Below are 10628 nucleotides of genomic sequence, written 5' to 3'. Positions count from 1 at the left end.
ACAGGATTAGGCAAGAACTTTCGAAAGCTGATTGGAGGCAGATGTTCACAGGTAAAGGGACGGCTGGAAAATGGGAAGCCTTCAGAAATGAGATTACAAGAATCCAGAGAAAGTATATTCCTGTCAGGGTGAAAGGGAAGGCTGGTAGGTATAGGGATTGCTGAAGAAATTGAGGTTTTGTTAAGAAAAAGAAGGAAGCATATGTCAGGTATAGACAGGATAGATCGAGTGATCCTTAGAAGAGTATAAAGAAAGTAGGAGTATACCTAAGAGGGAAATCAAGAGGGCAAAACGGGGACATGAGATAGCTTTGGCAAATAGAATTAAGGAGAATCCAAAGGGTTTTTACAAATATATTAAGGACAAAAGGGTAACTAGGGAGAAAATAGAGCTCCTCAAAGATCCTTTGTGTGGAGCCTCAGAAAATGGGGGAGATACTAAATGAATATCTTGCATCAGTATTTACTGTGGAAAAGGATATGGAAGATATAGACTTTAGGGAAATAGATGGTGACATCTTGCAAAATGTCCAGATTACAGAGGAGGAAGTGCTGGATGTCTTGAAACAGTTAAAGGTGGATAAATCCCCAGGACCTGATCTGGTGTACCCCAGAACTCTATAGGAAGCTAGAGAAGTGATTGCTGGGCCTCATGCTGTGATATTTGTATCATTGATAGTCACATCGATAGGCAAACGTGGTGCCACTGTTTAAGAAGGGCGGTAAAGACAAGATAGGGAACTATAGACCAGTGAGCCTGACCTCAGTGGTGGGCAAGTTGTTGGAGGGAATCCTGAGGGACAGGATGTACATGTATTTGGAAAGGCAAGGACTGATTCGGGATAGTCAACATGACTTTGTGTGTGGGAAATCATGCCTCACAAACTTGATTAAGTTTTTTGAACAAGTAACAAAGAAGATTGATGAGGGCAGAGCAGTAGATGTGATCTATATGGACTTCAGTAAGGCGTTCGACAAGGTTCCCCATGGGAGACTGATTAGCAAGGTTAGATCTCACAGAATACAGAGAGAACTAGCCATTTGGATACAGAACTGGCTCAAAGGTAGAAGACAGAGGGTGGTGGTGGAGGGTTGTTTTTCAGACTGGAGGCCTGTGACCAGTGGAGTGCCACAAGGATCGGTGCTGGGCCCTCTACTTTTTGTCATTTACATAAATGATTTGGATGCTAAGAAGTAAAGTTAGTAAGTTTGCAGATGACACCAAAATTGGAGGTGTAGTGGACAGCGATGAGGGTTACCTCAGATTACAACAGGATCTGGACCAGATGGGCCAATAGGCTGAGAAGTGGCAGATGGAGGTTAATTCAAATAAATATGAGGTGCTGCGTTTTGGGAAAGCAAATCTTAGCAGGACTTATACACTTAATGGTAAGGTCCTAGGGAGTGTTGCTGAACAAAGAGACCTTGGAGTGCAGGTTCATAGCTCCTTGAAAGTGGAATCGCAGGTAGATAGGGTAGTGAAGAAGGCGTTTGGTATGCTTTCCTTTATTGGTCAGAGTATTGAGTACAGGAGTTGGGATGTCATGTTGCAGCTGTACAGGATATTGGTTAGGCCACTGTTGGAATATTCTGTGCAATTCTGGTCTCCACCTATCGGAAAGATGTTGTGAAACTTGAAAGGCTTCAGAAAAGATTTACAAGGATGTTGCCAGGGTTGGAGGATCTGAGCTACAGGGAGAGGCTGAACAGGCTGGGGCTGTTTTCCCTGGAGCGTCGGAGGCTGAGGAGTGACCTTATAGAAGTTTACAAAATTATGAGGGGCATGGATAGGATAAATAGGCAAAGTGATTTTCCTGGGGGAGGGGGAGTCCAGAACTAGAGCGCATAGGTTTAGGGTGAGAGGGGAAAGATATAAAAGAGACCTACAGGGCAACATTTTCACGCAGAGGGTGGTACGTGTATGGAATGAGCTACCAGAAGAAGTGGAGAAGGCTGGTACAATTGCAACATTTAAGAGGCATTTGGATGGGTATATGAATAGGAAGGGTTTGGAGGGATATGGGCCGGGTGCTGGCAGGTGGGACTAGATTGGGTTGGGATATCTGGTTGGCTGAAAATGTGTTGCTGGAAAAGTGCAGCAAATCAGGCAGCCTCCCAGGAGCAGGAGAATCGACGTTTCGGGCATGAGCCCTTCTTCAGGATCTGGTTGGCATGGACGGGTTGGACCGAAGGGTCTGTTTCCATGCTGTATATCTCCATGACTCTATGACTCTATGGTGCAGTTGTTGTTTCTTCATTACCACAATATTGCTTGGGATTTTTCAGAGCTTAAGACATCTAGAGTTGAACACCAAGGTTAGTGCAAATTGTTAATATTTATTGCCTATGAACTATATACAAAAGTAATGCAGAACGGAGTTTTTCTTCTTCCATTAGACTGCAGTTCCTTGTATTTGGACATTTTCACATAGTTACTTATGCACATATTCAGCAGCTATTGTCGCAGTTTTGAAAACTTTACTCCACATTTATTATCATCTCAAAGTATAAAGTCACTTGGCCTGATGTCAGTCCATGCAGCCAGGAAAAATAAGAATGACCAGTGACCGTGATTTCCTGTTTATCCCCAGCTTCCTTCATTCTCTGGTTGATATCCTCCATTTCTATGTTACATTGGTTCAAAGTCGAGAGACTTATGGGTGATTTTTTGATGTCACTTCCTTCTCATTTTAACCAGTTAAAATGTCAGATTTCCTTCCAGAAAAGGTTTTCATGGCAACTGTTACCATTTCCAGAATTTTATTTCATTTAAAGTTACACTGCTGTAATGGTGAGATTTGAACTCCTTTCTCTCGATCCTTAATCCAAAAATGTTAGGTAACATATAATGCTGCACTGCCCTGGTGTCTTATTTTATTATGTCTTTATCAAGTTCTTTGGATTTTTTTCATGTGCAAAATCTTTTCTTTCTTAAAAAAAAAGGACAAATTTGTGTTCATGAAGGAAAGCCTGCAAACCTATTCCTGATTGAACCATAATTCTGGTTTGTTTATACATTCAAACCCGTGGTTGAAAACCCAGCCCTGGGTGGGGATTATTGCAATATTATAAGCACCTCTGTACCTAGCAATCATTGACAACAAACAAGGCTGTACAGAAAGGAAATTTGCTTCAGATATGTGGATACGGAGCTTGCAATGGTGTATTTCAAGATTTCTGTATATTGAGGCAACTGAATCATACACAGACAGTTACCTGTTAATTTTTCTTCTTATTAAATGACATTTGTCCTCCAGGCTACAACTATCCAGTTGCATGAGATAGTAAATAGAGGCTGTTACTTGTGTTGCCTGTTAAGAACTTCATGCATCAATCGCGTGAAACATGATCAATGCGAATAATTTGGCCCCGAGTTTAAAAATGAGGGTATGATCAGTGGAGGGGAACTGGAAAGCCAGCAGAGAGTCTGATTATACGGAGACATGACCAATTTTATCGACAAGGCATCCTTTAATAAAAATACACTGGCGCCTGCACAAGCTTCCTGATCTCTGACTTGGCTGGGAATGGGAATCGAGCAGCTGGAAGCTACAGCTGGGACGGCTTCCAACTTCAATGGGACGGGATGTCTGGAAGGCAATTGGAGACAGGAGTCAGGGCTTGACAGATTGTTGCGTTGGGGAAAACCAACTTTTTGAATGTTCTTGGTGCAGAGGTGATGCAGGGGCTGGAGAAATCCAAACACAGACAGCTAGAAACATAGAAACTAGGAGCAGGAGTAGGCCATTCAGCCCTTTAAGCCTGCTCCTCCAATCAGTATGATCATGACTGATCATCTAACTCACAACTCGTTCCTGCTTTCAACACACATCCTTAGATACCTTTAGCCCAAAGAACTATATCTAACCCCATCATAAAAACATTCAGTATTCTTCCTTCAACTGCTTTCTGTGGCAGAGAATTCCTTAGTTTCACTATTGTCTGGGTGAAGAAATTTCTCCTCATCTCAGTCCTGAATGGCCTACTTGGTATTCTGAGCCTATGACCCTTGGTTCTGCACTCATCATTAGGAACACCCTTCCTATATTTACCGTGTCTAGTCCTGCTTAGAATTTTGTACATCTCTGAAGATCACCCTCGTTCTTCTAAATCAGTGAAAAATCCAGTCTCACCCTGTACATCAGTCCTCCCTTTGCAGGAATTAGATTAGATTCCCTACAGTGTGGAAACAGGCCCTTCGGCCCAACAAGTCTACACCAACCCTCCGAAAAGCAACCCACCCAGATCTATTCCCCTACATTTACTCCTGACTAATCCACCTAACACTACGGGCAATTTAGCATAGCTAATTCACCTAACCTGTACATCTTTGGACTGTGGGAGGAAACCCACGCAGAAACAGGGAGAATATGCAAACTTCACACAGACAGTTGCCCAAGGCAGGAATTGAACCCGGGTCCCTGGTGCTGTGAGGCAGCAGTGCTAACCACTGAGGCACTGTGCCACCCTATTAGACTGGTAAGCCTTTTAATGTGCTCCCTTTGTTATATGATCATCTGCAAACAACTCCACTGAGCCAGCCATGTGGTTAAGATGTGTGGAGCTGGAAAAGCACAGCAGGTCAGGCAGCATCCGAGGAGCAGGAAAATTGACATTGATTCTCTTGCTCCTCGGGTGCCTCCTGACCTGCTGTGCTTTTCCATCACCACATTTGACTCTTATTTCCAGCATCTGCAGTCCTCACTTTCTCCATGTGATTAAGATGCCTAAGTTTCAATCATCAAAGCAAATCTCAGCTCAAGGAAGGCATTCTGACAAATGGAAGACAAAGGAAGTGTTTCAAGGAACCCTTGAAGGGTTTTGCTGAAGAAATGCAACAAGATGTTAATGTTTGGGAGACACTCATTCAGAAGAGACTGACCTGGAGGAGAGTGCTGTCTGAGGCTCTTTGAGTAAACTTCTTTGAGTAAAAAAGGTGTGGAAAATCAACCAGAGAAAGGAATGACAGCAATTTCAAGGTGAGGACCAATTTCACCTCATGCAAACACCTGCTGAATGTGTTGCTGGACATTCTACTCTCTGATCAGTCTCATCAGCCACAAAAAGACCCACAGGACACATGACCAGTGACACGGAATTTCCTTGCTGAACAATCATACTCATTAGTGAGTGATTGCCAATGACGTTCCTCTCCCTCTACAACCAAAGCATCCTTCCTCAGATAAGGAGACTGAAAGTGCACACTATATTCCAGGTGTGGTCTCACCAAGGCCCCATACAATTGCAGCAAGACACCCCTACTTTTGTATTTAAATACTCTCACTATGAAGGCCAACATGCCATTTGCTGTCTTCACTGCCTGCTACAGCTGAGGACTTGCTTTCAGGACACGCAGGACTCAATCCAACTCCCCCTTCCCCAATCTATCGCCATGCAGGTAATAATTTGACTTGTTTTTTTCTCTTGTTACCAATAACCTCACATTTTTCCATCTCCGACTTCATAAGCCATGTGTTTGTTCGCTCATCCAGCTGTCCAAATCACACTGAACATAGAACATAGAACAATACAACGCAGTACAGGCCCTTCGGCCCTCGATGTTGCACCAACCTGTGGAACCAATTTGAAGCCCATCTAACCTACACTATTCCATTATCATCCATATGTTTATCCAATGACCATTTTTAAATGCGCTTAAAGTTGGTGAGTCTACTGCTGTTGCAGGGAGGGCATTCCATGCTGTTCCTTCTCTCTGAGTAAAGAATCTACCTCTGACATCTGTCCTATATCTATCACCCCTCAGTTTAAAGCTAGGTCCCCGCCATCACCATCTGAGAAAAAGGGCTCCCAGTGTCCACCCTATCTAACCCTCTGATTATCTTGTATGCCTCTAATAAGTCACCTCTTAACCTTCTCTCTAATGAATACAACCTCAAGTCCCTCAGCCTTTCCTCATAAGACCTTCTCTCCATATCAGGCAACATCCTGGTAAATCTCCTCTGCACCCTTTCTAATGCTTCCACATCCTTCCTATAATGTGGCGACCAGAACTGCACACAATATTCCAGATGCGCCCGCACCAGAGTTTTGTACAACTGCAACATGACCTCATAGCTCTGAAACTCAATCCAACTCTGCCAATAAAAACCTAATACACCATATGCCTTCTTAACAACCCTATCAACCTGGGTGGCAACTTTCAGGGATCTCTGCACATGGACACTGAGATCCCTCTGCTCATCCACACTACCAAGAATCTTACCATTACCCCGGAACTCTGTGTTCCTGTTACTCCTTCCAAAGTGAATCATGTTTCCACATTAAACATCATTTGCCACCTCTCAGCACAGCTCTGCAGTTTATCTATGTCCCTCTGTAATCTGAAACATCTTTCAGCACTGTCCACAACTCCACAAACTTTATTGTCATCCTCAAATTTACTAACCCTTCCTTTTATGCCCTCATCCAGGTCATTTATAAAAATGGCCCCAAAACAGATCCTTGTGGCACACCATGAATAACTGAGCTCCAGAATGAACATTTCCCATCAATCACCACCCTCTTCTTTCAGCTGGCCAATTTCTGATCCAAACTGCTAAATCACCCTCAATCCCATGCCTCCATATTTTCTGCCATAGCCTCCCATGGGGAACCTTATCAAATGCTTTACTGAAATCCACCTGTTTTGTCACTGTCTCAAAGAACTCAATAAGATTTGTGAGTCATGATCTACCCTTCACAAAACCATGCTGACTATCCCTAATCAAATTATTCTTTTCTGGTTGATTATAAATCCTATCTCTTATAATTCTTTCTAAAACTTTACCCACAATCAAACTAAGGCTCACTGGCCTATATTTACCAGGGTTGTCTCTACTCCCTTTCTTGAACAAGAGGACAACCTTTGTTTTCCTCCAGTCTTCTGGCAGTATTCCTGTAAACAATGATGGTGTAAAGATCAAAGCCAAAGGCTCTGCAATCTCCTCCCTACCTTCCCAGAGAATCCTAGGATAAATCCCATCTGGCCCAGGGGATTTATCTATTTTCACATTTTCCAGAATTGCTAACACCTCGTCGTGTACCTCAATCTTGTCAATTCTGAAGCATCTCTGCATCCTCCTCATGGTTCACCTTTCTATTCAATGTTCTGGCATCGGCAAACTTCGAGGTATTATACTTATTCTTTCATCTAAATCATTATTACATATGTGAATAACTGCGGCCCAAACAATGATCGCTATGGTACCTCACTAGACACTGGCTGCCACTCTGAAAATTATCTGTTTATTCCTACTCTGTTTTTCCCATCTCCCAGCCAGTTTTCTGTTCATTCAGTACACTACCTCCAATCTCATATGCTTTAGTTTAACATGCTAATCTCATATGTGTGACCTTATTAAAAGCTTTCTGAAAGTTCAAGTAAATCACATCACTGGCTCCCCTGATCAATTTGATTAGTTGCATTGTCAAAATTCCAATAGCTTTGTCAAGCATGATTTTCCTTTTGTAAACCCGTGCTAACATTGTCCAATCCTGTCACTGTTTCCCCAGTACACTGCTATTAAATCTTTTATAATGGATCCTAAGACCAATATCAGGCCATAATTCCTTGTTTTATCTCCACCTTTTTTTAAATAGTAGAGCTATGTTTGCCACACTCCAATTCATGGAAAATGTTCCAGGGTTGATCAAATCATGAAAGCGACCACCAACGTATCCATTATTTCTCAGCCGTCTTCCTTAAGTGGATGTCCTAAGTGTAGATTACTATGCCCTGAGGATTTGTTGGCCTTTAATCCAGTTTCCCAACATTTTTATTATTGGGTCCTCCTTTGTGAAGACAAATATATATTTTGGAACAAATTGTCTTACGATCTCTTTGTTCCCCATTATAACTTTTCCTGTTTCTGATTGTAAGGGATCTACATTTATCTTTGATAAACCGTTTTTTCTTCTTCATATACCAATTGTAAAAACTTCTATCAATTTGTACGTTCCCTGCAAGCTTACTTTTATAACTTTGCTTTTCCTATCATAATTAATCGCTTTGTTTTCTTTTTGCTGAAATCTAAACTGCTCCCAATCCTCAGGTCTTCAGCTCTTTTTGGCCAATTTGCAATTTGTGTGCCCCTTCCTTAGATCTAATACGATCCCTAATTTTCCTTGTTAACCATAACCAGGTAACTTGGTGTTGCAACCATGCCTTCCAACTAGTCCTTCAGCCAGAATCTAGGTGAGGTCATCAGAGTCCTATTATGGCCATCAGGCTGCTCTCACATTAGAGAGAGAGATAACTGGTGGTGGTTTGAACTGAGGGTCCCCACACCTCAGGCCAGGGAAAAGGTTGAGAAGGAAAGTTCTGTGAGAAACAAAACTCACTCACTTCAATAATTTCAGTCCGAGACAAGATCTGAAGCAATCAGTATGTTTATTATATGCTTACAAACATGGTGCCTGGAATGGGGCACACAGAGTTTAGCAAGTACATATCTTATATAGGATTCACTACTCCAAACCCGGTGCCCATTACTATTGTTTATCTCTTGCCGTATCCAGCCTTGTGCATAACAAAGTACAAGTTTTACTCGGCCATTTCACCACATCCTGCTGTGGCCCATTGTTAGGTATATCCTTCTTCATGATTATTTACTTCCTCCACCTGTGCCATTTCCTCCCTTTCCCCAACCACATTGATCCTTATGACCTTCTAATTGGGGTTTGTTCTTGTGTTTTTGCAAAAGTGGGAAACAGATGCTTATAACTACTGCTTGTACAAGCATATCTGGCTTAACCTACATCCTCACAGCACCTTATATATTTGTCTACCATTGTTTGCAGGCACGTTTCATTCTTGCATTCACATTTTAGCTAATACAAAACCAATTATATATTTCCTCCACATAGTTTTCATTTTTGTTGACTCAGTTCTTGGTTGAAACAATTATACACTGGTGTGAGTGCATTTACCTTGTAAAAGTAATTATGATTGCAGAAGTAACACTACTTTACCTTTATCCCACAATTTGCCCCTTTTTCTTTAATTATCATTTGTTATCTTCTGCATTTTTCTTTTAAGCATCGCCCCCAAAATTCGCAAGCATCATTCCGGAGATTTCATCCATCTTGGTCTCACTCATCTCCTCATTATTTAATCGATAAAGTTCCTCTGCCTGATTCCCTTTTAGGGACATCTGTTTCATTAATGCTGTCTCAATCAGTCTTTGGGTAAGCCCTCGTACACAGGGTATGATACAACAGCCAATGGCTACCAATACCCTGACTACTACTATCAGGGAAGTAAGGATGGAAACCACCACCCCCTTCCATTTTCCAAACCAGGATTCAAGCCATCCCCTGAGAGATGTGTCTACTCCTGAATTCTCAGCCAGTTCCTCTGCTAAGGTAGTCAATCCCCTTAAGGCCTGAGTAATTGAACCATCAGGCGCAGTGTTATGAGGAATAAAGGTACAACAGCTTCCTCCTAACATCACACACACACACCCTTTTTCCGCTAAAATCATGTCAAGGGCCATTCTGTTTTCCCGTGCCATCCTACTTGTCGCATTAAGCTGTTCTGATATTCCTTGAACCGCATCTCTTGTATAATTTATAAATTGCTGTTGATTATAGAAAATATAATTTATCCAATCTACATTTTTACTAATTGTTACCCACCAAAAGAGAGCTGACTCAAAGCCTGCTGCAATCTGATTACGAGCCTTGAACTCATCAGGTACCCCCGTAGGGACTCCGACAGAATCGAGATAAATCCTGTCATTGAAAGAAGTGTCTAACAGTGATCTCTTACTCCTTCCCTTTTTCCCTACTATCTTTTCCTTCTCAAATGCCAGGGTAAATGGAATTGCCAATTGTACAATTGCACATATCTCTCTCCAATCCGGAGGAAGGGTGGGTCTCAGTATTTTGCCTCCACAGTACCACCACAGATCCGCTCGGGGAACCTTTAGTGCTGAGTAGTTCTCTCCCTTCTCCGTTTCGGTAACATTCTCTGTACATAATTTCAGCTCCCCCAAATCTCTAGACCGAGTTGTACCTCGTCTACGCACACACGACGCGTGATTTCCGAATGCAGCTGAAAACGTAAGGGGGGCTTTTGAATCTTTCTTATCCAAGGGAGGGAACATCAGAGATAGGGAGGTACAGTTCCTATCATTCCATGCAGTCTCATCCTGATACAGGGCTGTCATATATTTCATACCCTTCCTGTCTCGCTTCCACCCGAGCGGAAAGGGAACCACCTGGGCCACTGGCCTACCGGAGGCACATGCATAGCAATTGCTCTTGTTCAGACTTTTTACAGTATACTTTACCCATTCAACACAGGCATTTGCATCCCCATATCCAATTTCTATTTCAATGGTCTGTTTTAAGACCTTTACCTCTATAATTTTTACTACTTTAAGGTCATCGGGAGGGGTGAAAGGTTGTACCTTATTATCCAGTAGTTCTACCCGTTTTCCCTGTCCTATTCTAATTCGAAAACAACAGCCTGAGAAATCATTCCCGTTTGCTTTCATTTCTATCCCAAATGTTTCATTTAATTGTGTCTCATAAGTGCCACCTCCCAAAACCGCTCCGTGCCATGTGGTTTTTCTTATCATTAAATATATGGGGTTACACTTTTTATTGGGACAATCGCGTGCTGGT

The sequence above is a fragment of the Chiloscyllium plagiosum genome, chromosome 35 (assembly GCF_004010195.1).
Source record: "Chiloscyllium plagiosum isolate BGI_BamShark_2017 chromosome 35, ASM401019v2, whole genome shotgun sequence".
NCBI lineage: Eukaryota > Metazoa > Chordata > Chondrichthyes > Orectolobiformes > Hemiscylliidae > Chiloscyllium > Chiloscyllium plagiosum.
Note: the sequence above shows the minus strand (reverse complement) of the source record.